This window comes from Stomoxys calcitrans, chromosome 3 (genome assembly GCF_963082655.1).
Source record: "Stomoxys calcitrans chromosome 3, idStoCalc2.1, whole genome shotgun sequence".
NCBI lineage: Eukaryota > Metazoa > Arthropoda > Insecta > Diptera > Muscidae > Stomoxys > Stomoxys calcitrans.
In genome coordinates this window covers 134,037,211-134,061,300 of record NC_081554.1, presented here as the reverse complement: position 1 = coordinate 134,061,300, position 24,090 = coordinate 134,037,211, and positions in this window count along the sequence as shown.

Below are 24,090 nucleotides of genomic sequence, written 5' to 3'. Positions count from 1 at the left end.
AGTATGATTCAAATCCGTCTATAACCTGATACAGCTGTCATATAACCGATCTTGGGTCTTGATTTCTTTAGCCTCTAGAGTGCGCAATTCTTATCCGATGCAATGAAATTTTGCACGACGTGTTTTGTTATGATATCCAACAACTGTGGCAAGTATGATTCAAATCGGTCCATAACCTGATATAGCTGCCATATAAACCGATCTTGGGATCGGTTATATGATAGCTATATAAAAGCGTGATAAGTTCGGCAGGGCCGAATCTTATATACCCTCCACCATGTATCGCATTTGTCGAGTTCTTTTCCCGTAAAAAAGGATATAAGAAAAGATTTGCTCTGCTGTTAGAACGATATCAAGATATGGTCCGGTTAGCACAACAATTAAATTATATGTTGGAGGCCTGTGTAAAATGTCAGCAAATTCGAATAAGACTTGCGCCCTTTGGAGGCTCAAGAAGTAAAATAGAGAGATCGATTTATATGGGAGCTGTATCGGGCTATGAACCGATTCAGACCATAATAAACATGTATGTTGATGGTCATGAGAGAATCCGTCGTACAAAAATTCAGGCAAATCGGATAATAATTGGATAATTCATTAAATTCGGAAGAGAATTGCGCACTCTAGAGGCTCAAGAAGTCAAGACCCAAGATCCGTTTATATGGCAGCTTTATCAAAACATGGACCGATTTGAATCATACTTGGCACAGTCGTTGGATTTCATAACAAAACACGTCGTGCAAAATTTCATTTCAATCGGATAAGAATTGCGCACTCTAGAGGCTCAAGTAGTCAAGACCTAAGATCGGTTTATATAACAGCTATATCAGGTTATGGACCGGTTTGAATCATACTTGACACAGCTATTGGATATCATAACAAAACACGTCGTGCAAAATTTCATTCCAATCGGATAAGAATTGCACACTCTAGAGGCTCAATGAGTCAAGACCCAAGATCGGTTATATGACAGCTACATCAGGTTGTGGACCGATTTTAACAGTTGTTGGATATCATATCAAAACATGTCGTGCAATATTTCATTCCAATTGGATAAGAATTGCGCACTCTAGAGGCTCAAGAAGTCATGAACCAAGAACGGTTTATATGGCAGTTATATCAAAACATGGACCGATATGGAACGATTTTTGCAAAATTTCATGCAGCTAGCTTTACCCCTTTGGAAGTAAGCGTGCTTTCGACAGACGGACGGACATCCGTCCGTCTGTCTGTTGAAAGCACGCTAACTTTCGAAGGAGTAAAGCTAGCCGCCTGAAAATGTGCACGAACATTTCTTACTCGTGTAGGTCGATTGGGATTGTAAATGGGCCATATCGGTCCATGTTTTGATATAGCTGCTCTTTAAACCGATCTTGGATCTTGACTTTTTGAGTCACTAGAGGGCGCAATTCTTATCCGATTTGGCATGAAGTGTTTTGTTATGATTTCCAACCACTGTCTTAATTGTGGTTAAAATCGGTTCATAACCTGATATAGCTGTCATATAAGACGATCTGGGGTCTTGACTTCTTCAAACTCTATAGAGGGCAGTTCTTATACGATTTGGAATTTTTCACGAGGTGCTTTGTTGGCTTCCAACAACTATGCTAAATGTGGCTCAAATCGATTCATAACTTGATATAGCTGTCATACAAACCGATCTGGGGTTTTGATTTCTTCAGCCTCTATAGGGCGCAATTCTTATCCGATTTGGCTAAGATTTTGCAATAAGTGTTTTGTTATGACTTCCAACAACTGTAGCAATTATGGTTTTATTTGGTCCATAACCTAATATAGCTGCCATATAAACCGATCTGGGATCTAGACTTCTTGAGCATCTAGAGGTCGCAATTATTATCCGATTTGGCTGAAATATTGTACAACGGCTTCTGTCATGAACTTTAAAATACGTGTCAATCATGGTCTGAATCCGTCAATAGTCTGATACAGCTCCCGTATAAACCGGTCCGAATCGGACGATAACTTGATATTATAGCTATTATTTCCTTTTATTATATGTTTGCCTAAAAGAGACACCGGGAAAAGAACTCGACAAATGCGATCCATGGTGGAGGGTATACAAGATTCGGCCCGGCCAAACTTAGCACGCTTTTACTTGTTTTTTTTACACCCACCACCTAATCTAGTCATTCCGTTTGTAAAACCTCTGTCGAAATCACGATACCGGTCGAACGCGTAAAGCTAGCCGCTTGAAATGTTGCACAAATATTTACGATTGATGTAGGTCGTTGGATATTGTTAATGGGCCATGTTGGTTCATATTAAGATATAGCTCCCATATAAACCGATCTCTCTATTTGGCTTCTTGAGCCCTTACAAGCCGCAACTTTTGTCCGATTTGGCGGAATTTTTTCATGTAGTGGCAAATGTGGCAAGTACGGTACAAATCGGCCTTTAACCTAATATAGCTCATATGACCCGATCGCCCGCTTTGACTTCCTGAGCCGTTACAAACCGGCCTTTTTGTTATACCCACCACCGAAGGATGGGGATATATTCATTTTGTCATTCCGTTTGCAACACATCGAAATATCCATTTCCGACCTTATAAAGTATTGTATTGGGTTGCCCAAAAAATAATTGCGAATTTTTCATATAGTCGGCGTTGACAAATTTTTTCACAGCTTGTGACTCTATAATTGCATTCTTTCTTCTGTCAGTTATCAGCTGTTACTTTTAGCTTGCTTTAGAAAAAAAGTGTAAAAAAAGTATATTTGATTATAGTTCATTCTAAGTTTTATTAAAAATACATTTACTTTCTTTTAAAAAATCCGCAATTACTTTTTGGGCAACCCAATATATATATTCTTGATCAACGTAAAAATCTAAGACGATTTAGACATGTCCGTCCGTCTCTCTGTTGAAATCACGCTACAGTCTTTAAAAATAGAGATATTGAGCTGAAACTTTGCACAGATTCTTTTTTTGTCCATAAGCAGGTTACGTTTGAAGATGGGCTATATCGGACCATATCTTGATATAGCCCCCATATAGACCTATCCGCCGATTTAGGGTCTTAGGCCCATAAAAGCCACATTTATTATCCGATTTTGCTGATATTTGGGATAGTGAGTTATGTTAGGCCCTTCGATATCCCTCGTTAATTTGGCTCAGATCGGTTCAGATTTGGATATAGCTGCCATATAGACCGATCCTCCGATTTAGGGTCTTAGGCCCATAAAAGTCACATTTATTATCCGAGTTTGCTGAAATTTGGGACAGTGAGTTGTGTCCTTCGACATCCTTTATGAATTTGGATCAGATCGGTACAGATTTGGATATAGCTGCCATATAGACCGATCCCGCGATTTAGGGTTTTGGGGCCATAATAGGCGCATTTATTGTCCGAATTTGCGGAAATTTGAGGTAGTGAGTTGCGTTAGGCTCTTCGATGTCCTTAGTCAATTTTGCCCAAATCGCTCCAGATTTGGATATAGCTGCCATATAGACCGATCTCTCGGTTTTAGGTTTTGGGGCCATAAAAGGCTCATTTATTGTCCGATTTCGCCGAGATTTGGGACAGTTCGTTGCGTTTGCCTCTTCAACGTCCTTCTTCAATTTGGCTCAGATCGGTGCACAATTGAATATAGCTGCCATATAGACCGATCTCTCGATTTAATGTTTTGGGCCCAGAAAAGGCGCATTTATTGTCCGATTTCGCCGTAATTTGGGACAGTTCGTTGTGTTAGGCTTTTCGACATCCGCGTCGGTTATGGTTCAGATCGGTTTATTTTTAGTCATAGCTTCTAAAAAGACCAATATTTTGTTTTACACAATTGAAGAATTACTTGTACCGATTAGTATTGGTCCAAATCGACAGATTTCGATAAAACTGCTATGGGACATAAGGTATGCAATTTACACCGGATTTTGACGAAAGGTGGTGGCTATCCAAAGTTCGGCCCGGCCGAACTCAACGCCTTTTTACTTGTTATGTTTGATTTGGATAAAATAAAAATTATGACTTCCAGCAACTTTGCCAAGTACATTTTTATACCCTCCACCATATGCTGGGGGTATACTTATTTCGGCATTCTGTTTGTAACTACTCGAAATATTCGTCTGAGACCCCATAAAGTATATATATTCTTAATCGTCGCGTCATTTTATGTTGTTCTAGCCATGTCCGTCCGTCTGTCCGTCCGTCCGTCTGTCTGTCGAAAGCACGCTAACTTCCGAAGGAGTTTGATATAGCTGCCATATAAACCGATCTTGGGTCTTGACTTCTCGAGCCTCTAGAGTGCGCAATTCTTATCCGATTGGAATGAAATTATGCACAACGTGTCTTGTTATGATATCCAACAACTGTGCCAAGTATGGTTCAAATCCGTCCATAACCTGATATAGCTGCCATATAAACCGATCTTGGGTCTTGACTTCTTGAGCCTCTAGAGGGCGCAATTCTTATCCGATTTGAATGAAATTTCGCACGACGTGTTTTGTTATGATATCCAACAACTGCGCCAAGTATGGTTCAAATCCGTTCATAACCTGATATAGCTGTCATATAAACCGATATTGAGTCTTGATTTCTTGAGCCTCTAGAGAGCGCAATTCTCATCCGATTTGAATGAAATTTTGTATGACGTATTTTATTCTTACTTTCAACAACTGTGTTAAATAAGGTTCAAATCGGTTCATAACCTGATATAGCTGCCATATAAACCGATCTTGACTTCTTGAGCCTATAGAGGTCGCAATTATTATCCGATTTGCCTGAAATTTAGTACGGCGGATCCTCTCATGACCATCAACATATGTGTTTATTATATATTAGTCTATAGTCTGATAAAGCTCCCATATAAATCGATCTCTCTATTTTACTTCTTGAGCCCCCAAAGGGCGCAATTCTTATTCGAATTGGCTGACATTTTACACAGGTCTCCAACATATAATTTAATTGTGGTCCAAACCGGACCATATCTTGATATCGCACTAATAGCAGAGCAAATCTTTTATTATATCCTTTTTTGTCTAAGAAAAGATGCCGGGAAAAGAACTCGATAAATGCGATCCATGGTGGAGGTTGGATAAGATGCGGCCCGGCCGAACTTAGCACGCTTTTATTTGTTGTTTGTTCGTTTGTTTGTTTGTTTGTATGTTTGTGAATTGATAGGGACAATATGTGTATCCCCATCCCCAAATAGCCGCCCAAATGAGAATATTACATGATCATAGCTAGATGAGACTCAGATGAAAGATAGTTGGTGGCAGATTACGAATATGACATTAGCTTTTTGTACATTCTATGTGGTGCTTTGCCTCCTTAAACCGCCTCCAATATGGTTTTAGACTCATTCAAATAATGGGAGATCAAGTGATGGATATTTTTGAGTGGAGTCCGTCATTCAAATTTGTGCTCATGTGACAGATTGGATGTGGCACACAACCCTCCTATAGACGCCCTCCACCAAACGTTTGTATGCACCAATCATGACAATATAAGGTTCTTATGAAAGATATAGGGTTGTGGACCTCTAATCTGATATCTTTACCTGCTCATATATTAAGCGGACGACCTCACCCCTAGACAGTCTATCAATCATAAAAACCTAACATGACATATACCCCCAAAGTTATAACGTTCAGAGTGATAGGGGGAGTTGCAAACCTTAAAGTTAAGGTTGCCACCATTTTTAGCTCATCGATATGGGTTCTTCTTTTCCTAAGCAAGTCCAAATGCGGAGCTGCTGGGCAACACTTTTTTATTCAGAAGTATTACATGATTTTATTGCTAAGAACTGTCGCCACAGCACCAAATATATAGACCGGCAACTTAGTTCTTTAGCACAGAAAATCGTTCAATATGGCATTTTGGTTTGATTTAAAAACAAGTAAAGCAAAATCTAATTCAGGAATTCCGTGCTAATTACAAAATCCCTAATTTCCATACTACGCTCCGAACATGGTTTATTTATGGTATTGTGTTCCAACACTCAAAAAATAGAACGTTTGAGACATGTTTACGAGAAGTATACCGATCGGCTTAGAATAACTTCCTGATTCAATTTAGCTATGTTCGTCTGTCCGTCCATGTATTTTTGTGATCAAGTTACAGGTCGCATTTATTGACCCAAGGACAAACGTTATTGATTTAAAACAAAAATCTTTTTGACGTCTCAGCATGTGTCATCAAAATTGGCGCAGGTTTCGATATGGCACAGTGAAATATATTTAAAAAAAAAATAATTCAAAATTTCCTCTTCGAATTTTTGATTAACTTTCAAAAAAATTTTTTTACAATGAATAGATTTTGTATGCAATGATTTCCATGAGTGTTATGTAGGAAAAACTGCAATGAAATGTGACGAGTCGAATTTCATGTTTACAAGAAATTCGAGACTGCCTAAGTAGGTAAAGGAAATGTCTTAAAACAGGAAAGCTTTTTCTTTAATACAGTTAGTTAAGGTTAGGTTGAAAAGAAGGTGCGGATATTAATCCGCCCAATGCCACTATAGACATAAATCTAAGTCAGTAATCTGCTTGTTGTGCGCTCTAAATACAGAAAAGTAACTATGTGAAGCAAAATATATTTCAGGAATTCCGTGCTACTTACAAAATCACTAATTTCCATATTACGCCCCTAAGATGGCTTAAATATGGTATTGTGTCCCCACACGCAAAAAAATAAAACGTTCGAGACATGTTAACGAGAAACAAAATATTTTTGTTATGAAGTTTTTATTTTTTTCGATTAATCTGTTGTGTCTCCCCTACTAGAGAGAGAGGTTGAGTATTTAGGCTTTTAGATCAATGAAGGATAAAAAGAAATGGGCAGATGGCAACTCGGAAATTGACAATTTAAAGTTTCGCCATAGGTATGTCCAATGACAAAAATCATTAGAGCAACATAAAAGGATTTTAATATAATGGTTTATCATAACATCGAAATAAATTCAAAAATCTTCTGAAAGAACTTGAATTACCAACTCAGATCTGCTTTTAATTGGTACAAATTTTAGTTAGAATTGTGTTACAATATTAAATTAAAATTGGTAGTGTGTTCAATATGCACAATCTATTTAAAAATTAAAAGTAATATGCATAATCATGACGTTAAAATATTTTACAAGTAAAGAAAAACTAGTTGAAACCTCGAACAACATATTGTATACAGTGCTGCCGTTTTGGTAAGCTCCCACCAAAATTGGTATGTTTTTATTCTCTTGGTAGGTTGGTAGGCTGATCTCAATTTATGGTACGTTTTTCCATCATATAGAAACCCATTTTTGTGTGCTGAAAAAATTGCCGCGGAAAACTCAAAATTATTTCACTTCTTGTCGATGCTTTGAATTCGTAAAGAATAAAACCTTGAATGCCGAGGGTCTAAATACTGTTATAAGGGGTCTCACTATTTTTCAAATTTTAAGGAAAGGGTCTATGTTCTAAATTTCATAAACATACAAATAAGGTCAGATCCAATTCATACTATTATAAGATGTTAATGTCATAAGATGTTAAGGGCTCCACTGTAACGTCGAAAATGGTTAATAAATGCACATTTCTGGGCTCAAACTCTTGAATCTGAAATTTATGAACTCAAAATTTCTTATGGGGAGATTGGTATAAATGGTGCTATATCAAGATATAGGCCATCTTTGAACTTTAGGCTTCGTTTTTAGCAAACAGACGGACGGACACGTCTAGATCGTCTATGAATATAACGATCTAGTACGTATTCTTTGTAGGGTTGAAAAAATATCATTTAATGGCCTGCAAATGGAATGGTCTAATGACCAAATCTTCTGTGGTGGGTATAAAAACATAAACCGCTTTTTAGCTTATAGGATATTTTCTTGAATATTTATTAAAAATTCTTTCAAAAATTTATCTCAAAAAATATGTACGTTTATCGCAAACAAAATCCAACGTTTTACTTGGCGAAATTTTCTTTTACGTGAAACGAATTATTTTTTTGTGTGCACCTAAGTGTCGATGTCTGTTAGCCGCTGGGCATTGACATAGGAAATGCTCCAAGGTCTCATCATCTTCCCCGCATCCCCTTAGTAATCAGTAGACTTTTTTCTATGAGAGCAAGTTTTATATTACATTTACATTTGCCTCTTGGGCATTTAACATCAATTAGTGTGCATCTTAGGCCAGTTGAATGGAAAAGCTTTCTAGAGAAAATGCTCTTGGAGAATATTTGAAAAAAATTCTTTTGAAAATGATCATTTTGAGGGGGACATTTCTAAGTTGATGAAAATAAACCAAATAAAATTTAAAACACAAATAAAGTTGACAAAGAAAGAAAGAAGTTGTAGTTGTACAATAACCTATCTGATTTTACCTTTTCTAACCTTATTTTCTTATTTCATTTCCAATAAAATGAAAAACTTAAGGACTTATAAGGACATGAAGCATATTATGAGCATACACGTTAAGAGGTTGATGGAATTTTAAACGGTATCTATAATGCTCGAAGAAGAATTTTTAGACATCATTTAAGCAGAATGTAGATGTCTCTTTGTAAAAATTAGTCAAAATTAATTTTTCTGAACAATTTTAGTTCCTCATGTTTTAAGTTAGTTTGCGTTAAATTTTATGAAAATTAAAGTCTCTTAAAACCAATTGACAGACACAAACAATAACCTGTCGAAATCATAAAACTAGAGAGCAAATTAAAATCAGCCCAAAAGAAAAATTTTCATCAAAACACTGAAGCTGATTCGCCAAAAACTACAAAACTAGGATATTCGCAAAGACAAGCACATTCTGAAGGATTTGTAAGATTAAGATCGACCCATAAATAGTGCGTTGGCAAGAAAATTTTAATCGAAACAAGTAAAAGCGTGATAAGTTTGGCCGGGCCGAATCTTATATACCCTCCACCATGAATCGCATTTGTCGAGTTCTTTTCCCGGTATCATTTTTTAGGCAAACAACGGATAAAAGAAACCAGTTCGACCCATAATTGAATTGAATGTTAGAGACCATAGTAGAAGTCATTATGTAAATTTCAGCAAAATAGAATAAGAATTGTTCCCTTTAGGGGCTCAAGAAGTAAAATACGGAGATCGGTTTACAATATATGGGAGTTGTATCAGGCCATAGACCGAATAAGATCATATTTTACACGTATGCTGAAGGTCTTGAAAGAAGCCAGTATACAAAATTTCAGCCGATTTTGGATAATAACTGCGCACCCTAGAGGCCCAAGAAGTCAAGATGCCAGATCGGTTTATATGGCAGCTATATCAGGTTATGAACTGATTTGCACTATATTTTATGCTGTTATTGAAAGTCACTACGAAACACGTCATGAACATTTTCAGCCAAATCGGATACGAAATGCTCTCTCTAGTAGCTCAAGAAGTCAAGATCCGAGATCGGAGAGTCATAACAAAATACCTCACGCATAATTTCACCCAAATCGTACAAGAATTGAACCCTCTAGTGGCTCAAGAAGTGAAGACCCCAGATCGGTTTATATAACTGATATATCAAGACATGGACCGATAGTGCCCATTTACAATTCCAATTGACCTACACTAATCGGAAGTATTTGTGCAAAATTTTAAGCGGCTAGCTTTACTCCTTTGAAAGTTAGCGTGCTTTCGACAGACAACGCGTCTTCAATATATCCTTTTTATAAGAAGAGTAACGAAGTTGAAATAGTTAAGTAGGTTTTTCAATAAAGACTAATCAATGAAAATACTTTTTTTGACCATAAAATAAAAACAAATTCACTTTTTCACATTTTTTGATTTTCAAACTAGATAACTTTTAAATTTTGTCACCAATCTAAATCACGCGCCAAAATGAAAATTAAACCTCAAATGCTTTGTTAATGGCAAATCTTTTTCTTATTTTTTTTTTTTTTTTTTTTGCTTTGGCAGCCCAACAATTTTATTTTAAATGCCAAGGTGACCGAGTTTAGGCCACCATTTCAAATTTCAACGAGTTATCTCTATCCGTACTCAAATGGCATATTTCCCACTTGTTTTTTAGATTTTATCCCACTGTGCGCCGATAGGTCAGTTCCTGCACTTAGTAGAGATCACAGTATTCAATAAAATTTTGAAATTTAAAAAAATCGCATTTATGTTTTTTTCTAAAAAAGTCGGGGACGTAGCCCAAATTTTATATGGGTGGACTTAAACCACATTTTTTTTTGAAAATCGAAAAATTGCTAAAATTCTTCTGTTAGTGTGAAATTGGTTAAGATTGAGATATCTTTACCACTTCACAATAATAGACAAATTTTAGCAATTTTTCGATTTTGATAAAATATGTTGGCGGATTAAAGAGACTGAAAACCAACCTGCATCGAAACCGGATTCGACCAGCCCTGTGTGGGTGGGTCATCCGGTTGGACACGCGCCAGCGGGGAAAGACGGAACTCAAATAGAAGTTCGACAGACTTGGTCTGCGAAACAGCCGGAGCTTAGTACGAAAACTGCATGTCTCCGGTCACCATCAGTCTAATCCTATCTACCAATCTGCCAGTTGGTGGTTGAAAAATTGGGATTATATTCCCCTAGTATCCCAAGTATGAATTCAACTTCTGAAGGAATTGTGACGTTGATCTTCTTTTTTGTGGCGCAATGATATATTCAATTAAGCGTGATCCCCTAAAGCAATTAGTTTGTACCAGCCCGATACCAGCCTGCATCGTCACAAACTGAAGGTGGCCCATGTAATTTCTCAAGGACATCGGAGCATACTGATGACAGTCCATTGACTATTACACTCTAATTGTTCCTATATATGCAGCCCTGTTCTTCTCCCTTTTCGAAAACTACTATCACCAAGCTGTCCTTGGCGACATTCGCAAAGGTTCTTAGACCCATATTACTATTGTTCGTCTTAGTTATTTTGGGTATGCGATGCCCTCCAGGTGACTGAAGCCTTTGGCGGACTACGATGCCGTTTCCGAATTTCCTTTGGGGTAGCCTGCGCAGCGAATCTCCGAGCCCAAATAAGGGAGCCCATCGGTTTATTGGTAAGAGTCTCAGAATTATTCACACCATGCCTCGCAAAAACTTGAGAGCGATGCGCCTTTTATTATTCCAACCTTTCAAAGAGAGTATTGTTATACCAGAGCAGGCCGACGGCCTATGCAAATTAAAGGGATGAGAAGATAGAAAAGGTTCGGGCTCTACTGGAAACAGACGCAGATCATCAACCGCCTAATGGAAAACACCAACGTAGCTTTGATTGAGTGACTTTAATTTTTTTTTTCGAAAATAGCCACCTATTACGAGAATATCCTTGGGGAGCGAAATAGCAAAACGTGTGCTCCTCTCAACGGTTCAAACTAGAATTTTAATAGTTAATATATATGGAATATACATGACCAAAGTTTAAATTCGAAATACATAAATAAAATAAAACTAAAGGTCAATACGAGGATAAATAGTACATCTATAATTGAATAAATTATTTCATATGTATTTGGTAAAACTGAACGGAATAATGGCATATGTTTTGCAAATAGTTTGTATATTAACTCACAGTAAAAGTTTTTAATTCGAATTCAATTTGAATTCGAATTTGTGTTCACCTAATCTAATATTTTACGATTGTTCACCATATGCACTGAATAATTTATTTCCATTTAGTTGACGCTGAACCATAACGAAGTTCAGTTGAGGTAATTATATTTTAGACCTGCATTAACTTAAAACAAGTAAAAATGTCTTTAGCGGTATATGAAGTTCAGCTTTATTCAGAAGCAGTTTATTTGAACTCAACCAGTGGGTCACTGTGTTTGAGTGCAGATATGGTAGAAAATGTTTGTTAATTAATACATTGACAGCAATTAACCAACGCAGGTAAAATGTTGATCTGCTGCAAATTGAATTTTACATATATATAGCTTCTCATAGTGGTGGACAAAAAAATGCTTAGGCAATTCACTGTGCAACACAAAGTAATGCGGATAGAATGAATGCTACAAAAGCGTCAAACAAGCTCGTGAATGTGTGTACGCGTATAAATAAAACATTAAAAGTGGAACAGTAAATTTTAACGAAATGTCATCAAGGCAATTTAACAAATGTATTTACACACACGCACACACACGCGCGCACTCAAAAATCCACATTTGGCAAATAACAGAAGAGGACATATCGTGGCAGGCATACACGTAGGCACACAATCGCGAATTCAGACAACCACTTGGGAACATGGCCGTAACATATACAAAGTATTTACATGTGTCCGGTGAGAACTTTCCGCCGAATGCCATTTTAGGAACAAAATGGTCTCTCTTTGGAGTATTTGTTTATAGTTGTAAGCGAGTACCCAGCGGGAAACTTGAGAAGGACCCACATTTAGAAACCTTCTATAAGACCTATAATTCAACCTCAAACAACCTCTACTTAGTATTGAATCTTTTTCACTTTCCAAATTCGATTTGTTCAAAGGCACCTTCCGTAAGGGTATTTCTTAGCTAAGTGTTCGTCAAACAAAATGCAAGTCGACACATATTAGGCATTTGAACTCATAGTTCGGTGTGCGATAGCCTAGTAGAAAGCACATTGGCTTAGTAGGCTTAGGTCAGTACGAGTATATCAAATCCCAGCGATGGCAAATTAAGTTAAGAAAATGTAAATGTAAAAGTAAAATAAAAATAAAATTCTCATTCTAAAAATAGGAGATACCAGTCTAAAGAGAAAAATTTTAAATTAATTTGTCTCTCTCAAATAATAGTTAAAGAGCAATTATGTTTTTTTTTTCATACGGCCTTCTGTAAGCCCTACTTTGTGGATATGAGAAGGGAAGGCCTTACATCTATGGACACGCCTTGTTTAATTGCAACGAGTAGGGAAGGCCTGTGGCATGTCTTGTGTCTTTTAGAAGGAGTTTTTACTCCTGAACTTTCCCGCTTGGTATACTTGAACAATTGTGAGTGTTCGTATATGTATGTACGACGTCTATGCATGGATATGTTGAAAGCCAACATGAGAATTAATTCAATTGTTAAGCAAATGTACTCGTACAAGTACCGCCACGTGTATGACTACCCAGCAGTCCAAACATCTATCATGACATTGACTTCAAAAACTTCTTTAAAATAATTTGAATTTTGCATATAGCATATCTGCTAAGGAGTCTTACAGATTGTTTGTTTTAAAATTTGATTGTCGACGAATTCACCAAACATGTCCAAGAACAAGTCACCACAATTTTTTTTTTATCCAAATATTTAATTTTTTTTTTAATTTTTCTTCGTAAACGTATGCTATGATGTCCTTTAGAGATCATCATAGCACATGAATTGTCATAAGACACGATTGACATTTTCGTTCTTAATGTTGCTTAGAATATCATTCATGATTTTCGCGACAACTAAATGAAAATGTCATGTACCCTTCTTTTAAGACATCTTGACGACGCGGCCTGCTGGGTATGTATGAGCATGTCTTATATGTATGTGTATTTACAATAGCATGTGTATACGTGTGTACTAACGGGGTAACCAACCATTCCTATGAGCTTTACATGAATATGAATGCTATTTGAACAATAGTTTTGTATCAGTTTATATTCGTACCAATACAACAGGCACACTGCTCTGATGCATACCACCACTATACACTTCGTTTGTAAGACTTAAAAAACGGGTTTCGAAAGCCAATTTGAATGATATTGACAATATAAAATAACCATCGATACCCCTTTGAAAATTGTTTAAAAGGGACATTTTGTTGTTGCGTTGGCGAAGATTGAATGATTCATAAGAAGCACACAAGAAATTATGCCTGTAAAGAGTAAAAAGAGAATATTAAGTAGTTTCTTTTCAACATCGATAGTGCTATTCAGAAAGTGCTGCAGGACCGGTTTCGTATCGTAAGAACACAAAAGGCAATTACTGAATAAAAAACAAGTAAGAGCGTGCTAAGTTCAGCCGAGCCGAATCTTATATACCCTCCACCATGGATAGCATTTGCCGAGTTCTATGTGCGGTATCTCTTTTAAGGCAAACAGAGAATATTGAATAAGAACTGTTATGCTATTGGAGCTATATGAAGTTATAGTCCAATTCGGACCATAAATTAATGCTGAACAATGTAGAAGCCTTTGTGCAATATTTCAGTTCATTCGGAGAAGAATTGCGCCTTGTTACCGATCTCCCGATTTTGGCTCAAGAAGCAAAATAGGGAGATCGGTTTATATGTATTTATATATTAGACACGTATGTTGAAGGTCATGAGAGAAGCCGTTGTACAAAATTTCTTCCAAATCGGATGATAATTGCTCCCTCTAGAGGCTCAAGAAGTCAAGATCCCAGATCGGTCTATATGGCAGCTATATCAGGTTATGAACCGATTTGCGCCACACTTAACACACTTATTGGAAGTCATAACAAAACACCTCATGCAAAATTTCAGCCAATTCGGACAAGAATTGTTCCCTCTATTCGCTCAAGAAGTCAAGATCCAAGATCGGTTTATATGACAGCTATACTAGGTTAGAACCGATTAAAATAATACTTAGCGCAGTTGTTGAAAGTGATACCAAAACACCAACTCCAAAATTTCACTCAAATTGGACGGGAATTGCGCCCTCTGAGGTTCAAGAAGTCAAGACCCAAGATCGGTTTATATGGCAGGTATATCAAAACATGGACCGATTTGACCCATTTACAATCTCAACCGACCTACACCAATAAAAAGTATTTTTGCAAATTTTTAAGCTGCCTTACTCCTTCGAAAGTTAGCGTGCTTTCGACAGACAGACGGACGGACAGAAGGACGGACATGGGTAGATCGACTTAAAATGACATGACGATCAAGAATATATATACTTTATGGGGTCTCAGATGCATATTTCGAGGTGTTACAAACATAATGACGAAATTAGTATACCCCCATCCTATGGTGGAGGGTATAAAAATGTCATTAAAGTTTAATTTCTACTAAGAATTTCGTTACAATTTGTCATTAAGAAAAGTAATTTAAGGAGTTGTAGAATTTTTTTAATATGAAATTTTAAGAACTCGGAAACATAATTTAAAACCCCTTTGTGATCACCCAGATTAATTCACATTTTGAAATAATTATCTTATGTCTGTTTGCGCTTTTTTTATTTGTCTTAAAATCTTATTGAGATTCCATTGCAGGATATTGTCCGGCTTTAGACCATTGTTTAATGCTTTCTATTAGAAAAATAAAGGGTGATTTTTTTGAGGTTAGGATTTTCATGCATTAGTTTTTGACAGATCACGTGGGATTTCAGACATGGTGTCAAAGAGAAAGATGCTCAGTATGCTTTGACATTTCATCATGAATAGACTTACTAACGAGCAACGCTTGCAAATCATTGAATTTTATTACCAAAATCAGTGTTCGGTTCGAAATGTGTTCATTCACCGTAACGTTGCGTCCAACAGCATCTTTGAAAAAATACGGTCCAATGATTCCACCAGCGTACAAACCACACCAAACAGTGCATTTTTCGGGATGCATGGGCAGTTCTTGAACGGCTTCTGGTTGCTCTTCACTCCAAATGCGGCAATTTTGCTTATTTACGTAGCCATTCAACCAAAAATGAGCCTCATCGCTGAACAAAATTTGTCAAAATTTGAACACATTTCGAACCGAACACTGATTTTGGTAATAAAATTCAATGATTTGCAAGCGTTGCTCGTTAGTAAGTCTATTCATGATGAAATGTCAAAGCATACTGAGCATCTTTCTCTTTGACACCATGTCTGAAATCCCACGTGATCTGTCAAATACTAATGCATGAAAATCCTAACCTCAAAAAAATCACCCTTTAGTATAGCAAAAAACATTTAAAAAGTCAGCAAAAAGTGTGTTGTTGCTTGAAGCATTTGACTGGTTTCCTTTATCGCGATTTCATTTTCAACCAAGAAAAATCATCAGAAGGATATGTCAAATGGATTAAGGTGCTTTACAACCATTCCAACTAGAGTAAGTTGTAAAGCACACAGGTAGATAGAGTTACTGACTATCTCAAAGTTGTGGTTCCCAACTTTCTCCATGTTCTTTATCTGGTTGTACAAGTCTTTTTGGGAGTGGAAACCGTCCATTTCGTCTTATCTCCATTTACTGCCAGACCCATTTTCACTGACTCTCTTTCGATTCTTTCAAACGCAGCAATTACTACTTCCAATGACCGACCTATGATGTCGATGTCGTCGGCATAGGCGAGTAGCATGTGTTCTCTTGTAATTAGTGTGCCATATCTATTCACGTCTGCATATCGTATAATCTTCTCCAGCAGGATATTAAAGAGATCACACCATTGGCTGACTCCTTGTCTGAAACCTTGTTTGGTATTAAATGGTTCGGAGAGATTCTTTCCTATTCTTACTGAGGAACGCGTATCAGCAAGTGTCATCCTGCAGAGTCTTATTAATTTTGCAGGGATACCAAACTCAGACATGGCTTGAAATACCTTTGAACGTAAAGGAGTATCGAAAGTGGCTTTGTAGTCAACAAAGAGGTGGTAGGTGTTGATTTGTCCTTCTCAGGTCTTTTCCAGGATTTGGCGCAGTGTGAATATCTGGTCAAGGGTGGATTTACTTGGTCTAAAGCCGCATTGATAGGGCCCAATTATCTCATTGACTTTAGGTTTTAATCTTTCACACAGTACGCTCGAGAGTATCTTGTATGCGATGGGGAGGAGACTTATTCATCTGTAGTTGGCACATTCCGTCTTGTCTCCTTTCTTGTGTACGGGACATAGTATGCTGAGGTTCCAATCATTGGGTATGCGTTCTTCTAGCCAGATTGCGCAGATAAGCTGATGCATACGCCTTATCAGCGTGTCGCCTCCAGTCTTAAATAGTTCAGCGGGTAACCCGTCGGCTCCTGCTGCCTTGTTGTTCTTTAGTCGTGTTACTGCTACTTGGACCTCATTCTGACTAGGAGGTAAACATTCTGTACCATCATCAGGGATTGGTTCTGCGATATCCTCTTCGCCTCCAACATCGGACACTAGCAGTTGGGTAAAATGTTCTTTCCATATCCCCAGCATGTTGTCTGTGTCAATTACCAGATTTCCTTCTTTTTCTCTGCAGGAGGATGTGCCAGCCATAGGTTTGGTGTTTAATTCTTTGGTAGAATTTCCGGACTTCATTCTGACTCCTATACATCTCAATTCGCTCGCACTCACGTCTTTCCATTTCCTTTTCTTTCTGCGGAATAGACGTTTCTCCTCTCTCCTTTTCTCCCGATACCTCTCCTTCATCTGGCGCCTTGCTACTGATTGCAGTGTTGCTCTATATGCCGCATTCTTGGCTTCAGTAGCATCTCGACACTCTTGGTCGTACCATGGGTTTTTTTAGAGGAGGCTTCCGGTACCCAAGTACGGATTTCGCGGCATTTTCCATGGAGTGGGCAATAGTTTGCCACTGCGCCATTATATCATCGAGTGGAGTATGCCGCTGCCTTTTGTTGTGTCTGCAGCTTTTAAATGTCCAGCTTCCGTGCAGTGTCAGATCGTACTTTCATCTCTATGTTCAAACGGGTGCGAACTTTTGCTGCAACAAGGTAATGATCCGAATCTAAATTCGCTCCACGGATCGATCGTACATCTAACACGCTGGATGAATGCCTTCCATCTATCACAATGATCAATTTGGTTGCTCGTGTTTTGATCGGGTGACAGCCATGTGGCTTTGTGGATATTTTTATGTTGAAATCTGGTGCTACTAACTACCATGGTTTTTACCGCGGCGAAATCTATCAGCCTTAACCCATTACTGGACGTTATCTCGTGGAGGCTAAACTTTCTTTTGGCTTTTATGCGGATTGTGGCTAGCCTCTCATCCACCGGAGTAAAGCTGGAGACTAGGTGTTTCAGTCTCCGACTAACCACAAATCCGCAGCCAAATTCATGCCTCGTGTTAGGGCAGCTATAATATAGTTCGTCACCGTTTGGTGTTGTAGTGACGCCATTCCCAGTCCATCGCACTTCCTGTAAGGCGGTTATATCTGCCTTGTACTTCTCCAACCCATCCGCCAGCGCGTATACTGCGCCATCTCTATAAAGAGTGCGGACATTTCAGGTGCAGATCCGCAAATCATGGTCCTTTTTTCGTTTGCGTGGGTCGTCAACGTTGGGGGGGTCCGTGATAACGATGGGCACCACACAAGTCGGAGCTCAAAGTTCCAGCCTGTGTGGTGCTCATAGTCATCCCGTATCGGCTTGGGATACAGCTCCCATATAAAACTCCCGATGATGCTTCTTGAGCCCCTGAAAGTCGCATTTCTTATCCGAATGGACTGGAAATAACCAATGACTTGTACTATGGTCTCCAACATTCAAGTAAAATGAATGTTTGACTTTTTCTAGAATTTTTAGCATAACATTTTGACGTTCGACCATCATTTGTGTGGTTTGCAGTGACTTGAAAAATCAAATTTTGCAAAAAATCGGGAATATCTTTGCTCGATAATTTTTTTGCAACTTTCGACGTGCATTATCACGACATGAGTGCATTGATGAATGTAAATCCTTGTATGGAGATGAAGCACCATCCTATAGCACAGTGAACTACAGTGAAAACTAGTTAATGAATTTAATCGTGGCCGACGCTCGCTCAAATTTGGTTTCCGTGAAGGTTGTCCAAAAACGCCCGTTGTACCACAAACCATTAATGGCATGCGTGAACTTACAATGCAAGGTCGTCATTTGGCATACCGTGAGACAAAGACATCCTTGGGAATTTCTTTCATCAATATACATTCGATATTGCATAACGTCCTTGCCGTAATAAAAAGGTTTGTTCTCGTTGGTTTCCGCACAATTTTACAATTGCCAAAAAAGGCTCGTGTCGATTAGTGGGAAGAAACGTTGCAAAAATATGATCGAGGTCTTCAAATTACGATCGTGGTGCTTCAAAAACATTGGTGCCTTAAATCGTCGCGGGTGGCGAATCGTGGATCTATAAATAGGAGCACGAAACAAAACAAAATCGAAGACGAGACAAAACCAAACAAAGTTGTGAAAGAAGCAATGGTCGCCCGTCTTTTCGGTTTTCCGTTTGAACAATGGGGGACTGTCAATTAAGAGTGGTACATCTCAATTTGATTGCCTGATATCTTGGAACAAATTCGAAAAATAAACAAGGGAAGACGAACCGCTATTCACCATGAATTCGCGAACTCTCACACATTGGCTCAAACCAGCGCCTCTTTTTAACCAACAATTTTAATTTATTTTATTGATGTTGTGAAATTTTTAATTTTTATACCCTACACCACTACTATGGTACAGGGTATTATAACTTAGTGATTTTGTTTGTACCACACAGAAGGAAGACGAACAGACCCATTGATAAGTATACAGATCGACTCTTATTCGGTTTATCTATGTCCGTCTGTCTGTCTGCCCATCTGTCTATATTAATTTGTGTACAAACTACAGGTCGCAATTTTCACCTGATCGTCTTCAAATTTGGTACAGGTATGCTTTTTGGCGTAGAGACGAAGCCTATTGAAATTGGAAAAAATCGATTCGGACTTACATATAACTCCCATACATATGTTCGTCCGATTTGCAGTAATAATACAATCAAATAGTAATTTCTTATTCGTTCTCTCGAAATTTGGCAGAAAGAATTTTCTCTTAATTCATAAAAATCGGTTCAAATTTAGATATAGCTCTAATATATATGTTCATCAGATTTTGAGAAATATTACAATAAAGTGGTCAGTTAACCGATTTTCTCGAAATTTTGCAACAAGGATTTTCTTATCTTAATTCTACTGTTGAATTTCATAGAAAACTGTTCAGATTTAGATATAGCTGCCATATATGTATATCGGTGGTACACGCAAACCGGGAAGACCAAAAGCCCGATGGAAAGATCAAGTTGTGGGAGACACCTCGAAACTTGGTGTCAGAGATTTTAGAATGAGCGCAGAAGATTGAGGCGCTTGGAACGCTATTCTACGTTCGGCTAGAGGAAGAAATATTCTGTCATAGCCAATTAAAGTATATGTAGAGCCACTGGAAGCGCATTTATTGACCAATATTTTTACAGATGGTGCATAATGACCCCGTGGTGCAATTAGGGTACTACATTCTTTGATATCTGAAGGGGGGCGGACCCTCCCCCTTACCTTAATTTTCAGAAACGCCAGATCTTAGAGATGGATGGTGCGATTAAAGCGAAATTTCGTGTGCTCTCATATAGTACCCTAAAAATAAAAATTTGGTATCCAAATTTCGGATGGGGTACCTAGGAAGGCTGCCCCACCCTAAAACCTACCAAAGGAGTTTAAATGAGATTAGAAAACGAATTTGATATCAAATTTTGAGGCCAATGGCAATATGGGGTTCAAATAAATGATATATAGATATATGAAAATAGAGCACATTGCTGATATATTTTCCAGGCTTAGTGTTTGGGGGACCAAACCAATCCCCAAAACACCCCTAAATCGGGCATATTTACCAACCATGTCAATGTGGAGTATAAATGAAAGGAATTGGGGGGAAGAGCAAGAATTGATACCCATTTTCGGGACCAATTTTCTGGGGGTCAACCCCTTTCCCAATATACCCCACAAGCAGCAATTTGTTAGTGACCATCGCAAATGTGGCTCAAATAAAGGTATTTGGGAGTAGAATACGAATTTGATATCCAAATTTAGGGCATCACCCCTTCCCCAAAACACCCCCCAAAGGGTAGAAATTTTTCGATATGTGGTATTTAAGATTAGAAAACGAATTTGATAACATATTTTGGGCCATGTGTTTGGAGGACGCCTCATCGTGTAAATTCCCCTAAACCAATGGGGTTTAAATAAATGGTTTTTGAAAGAAGAGCATTAATTTTCAGAAACGCCAGATCTTAGAGATGGATGGTGCGATTAAAGCGAAATTTCGTGTGCTCTCATATAGTACCCTAAAAATAAAAATTTGGTATCCAAATTTCGGATGGGGTACCTAGGAAGGCTGCCCCACCCTAAAACCTACCAAAGGAGTTTAAATGAGATTAGAAAACGAATTTGATATCAAATTTTGAGGCCAATGGCAATATGGGGTTCAAATAAATGATATATAGATATATGAAAATAGAGCACATTGCTGATATATTTTCCAGGCTTAGTGTTTGGGGGACCAAACCAATCCCCAAAACACCCCTAAATCGGGCATATTTACCAACCATGTCAATGTGGAGTATAAATGAAAGGAATTGGGGGGAAGAGCAAGAATTGATACCCATTTTCGGGACCAATTTTCTGGGGGTCAACCCCTTTCCCAATATACCCCACAAGCAGCAATTTGTTAGTGACCATCGCAAATGTGGCTCAAATAAAGGTATTTGGGAGTAGAATACGAATTTGATATCCAAATTTAGGGCATCACCCCTTCCCCAAAACACCCCCCAAAGGGTAGAAATTTTTCGATATGTGGTATTTAAGATTAGAAAACGAATTTGATAACATATTTTGGGCCATGTGTTTGGAGGACGCCTCATCGTGTAAATTCCCCTAAACCAATGGGGTTTAAATAAATGGTTTTTGAAAGAAGAGCATAATGCTAATATTTTTGTATGCCCAAGTGCCTCACCCCCGAAAACACCCCGTAGACCAATAAAGATCATATGGGATTCGGAAAAAGGCACTTATATTGTTAAACAATTAGTAAAGTGATATACTATATTCGTAGCATGGTATTTCACTAAAAGATCTTTAATTGTCGAAAATAAATATTCCAAGAAAACTTTTGTTCCATATAAAGTAAAAGAAGGCGCAACGGAGCGTGCCCGGGTCAGCTAGTTTTTTATAAAGGCTTTGTCCTTAGAAAAAATTTAATTTAAAAGTTGTCTTAAGAAAAAAAATTTTAAAACAATTTTGCTTTAAAAAAAATATTTTCGAGGGCAGTCCGGCCCTGACGGAATTTTTGTCATTAGAGAATGTTACGCCGAAATGTGGTCTTCAAAAAAAAAAAAAAAAAAAAAAAAAAAAAAAAAAAAAAATTGGAAACAATTTCATTGAAATCATGTTATTAGTAAGAATTCATTACAATTTTTTATATAAGAAAAATAATTTTTATACGTCCCTCTCCTCAGAAAAATGTTATCTTTGTAGAATATTATATATATAAAATTTTGTGATTTTAAAAAATGTTACTGATATTTTTTATTTAGAATAAGTTTAATTAATATTGTTTCTTTAGACCAAATCGTTTTGTGGGGGAGGGCTCTGGCCCGAGGGCCCCTTCCCCTGGCTACGTGCATGTCACCTTTTATTTGCCTTTAATTAATTCAGAAAAATTTACATTTGTCTTTTTACTTGTCCTAAAATTTATAGCCACATTGATCCATACAAAGCGTAAAGCAAAAATTCTCACATTCTTTTGTCTCGACAAATAAATAAAATTAATCACAATTTCAAAGTCTGAAGCCTTGTAGTCTTTTTTCTCATATTAAATGCCTTTGCCAAATTCACTCGTAAAGACAGCCATAAATAATGATTCTGTTGGCTTTTTGTCCCCTCTTTAAGCCGCAAAAACAATTTTTCTGACACATAAAATTTATGATAAATTAAAACTAGCAAAACAATTGTTAAGTATTTGTGATATTTAAAGTTTTTGTACACCATCGGATTCTCCAAATGCATATGCCTTATTTACCCTTTTCAGGATGGTAACTATAGTGAAACGTGTGGCGACCACAAAAATATGCATAGATTGAAATGAGGTTTTAGCCACATACCAATAGCGTTCTGTGTGGTAGGTAGGTTCAATGTCCCCCACTCGCTTGGAATAGAGGAAGCAGCACCAAGAATCCATTTTCAATTTCATGTGTTTACACTGAAGCCTTGGCAGTGAATGAAGAAAAACCATACAAAATAAATGTATGCTTCTATGTTTGTTTTTATGGCAAACTAACTTGGAACAATCGTTCACATAGGCCTCGTAATAGTTCGAGTAAGAGTTGTTCAAGAGGTGGCCGAAGTCGACAGTGAAGTTAATTGGGTTAGTCCCATTTCTGTTCTAAGAAAAAAGACTTCAATTAGCAGAAATTATCATTATTGTATGGTTACCTTTTTCCTTTTAAAGTTGTAAACACACTTTCAAACAATTCTTATAAAAAAACTTAAAATTGGCACATCCAAAGTAAATAATCCCACTGTGCAATTCATAAATTCCAGCAATACTGTATGTAATAAACAATTGTTGCTACACTGAAAAAATTTATATATTAAAAAATTTGTTAGATTTATGAAAAGCGAAATATGCAATTTTGCTATACTACAAGATCATATCTTATTTGCAAAGAAATTGCAATTAGTTCTAATATATGTGAAGTTGATATGGAAATTTCCTAGACAGTTTTCTTTATAAACAGTTTAAAATACCTAAATTATCTTTCAACAAGTAAAAGCGTGCTAAGTTCGGCCGGGCCGAATCTTATATACCCTCCACCATGGATCGCATTTGTCGAGTTCTTTTCCCGGCATCTCTTCTTAGGCAAAAAAGGATATAAGATAAGAGTTGCTCTGCTATTAAAACGATATCAAGATATGGTCCGGTTCGGACCACAATTAAATTATATGTTGGAGACCTGTGTAAAATTTCAGCCAATTCGTATAAGAATTGCGCCCATTGGGGCTCACGAAGTAAAATAGAGAGAACGATTTATATGGGATCTGTATCGGGCTATAGACCGATTCAGACCATAATAAACACGTTTGTTGATGGTCATGAGAGGATCCATCGTACAAAATTTCAGGCATATCGGATAATAATTGCGACCTCTAGGGGTCAAGAAGTCAAGATCCCAGATCGGTTTATATGACAGCTATATCAGGTTATTAACCGACTTGAACCATATTTGACACAGTTGGTGAAAGTAAGAATAAAATACGTCTGGAGGCTCAAGAAGTCAAGACCCAAGATCGGTTTATATGGCAGATATATCAGGTTATGGACCGATTTGAACCATACTTGGCACATTTATTGGATATCATAACAAAACTCGTCGTGAAAAATTTCATTCCAATCGGATAAGAATTGCGCACTCTAGAGGCTCAAGAAGTCAAGACCCAAGATCGGTTTATATGGCAGCTATATCACGTTATGAACCGATTTGAGCCATACTTGGCACAGTTCTTGGATATAATAACAAAACAC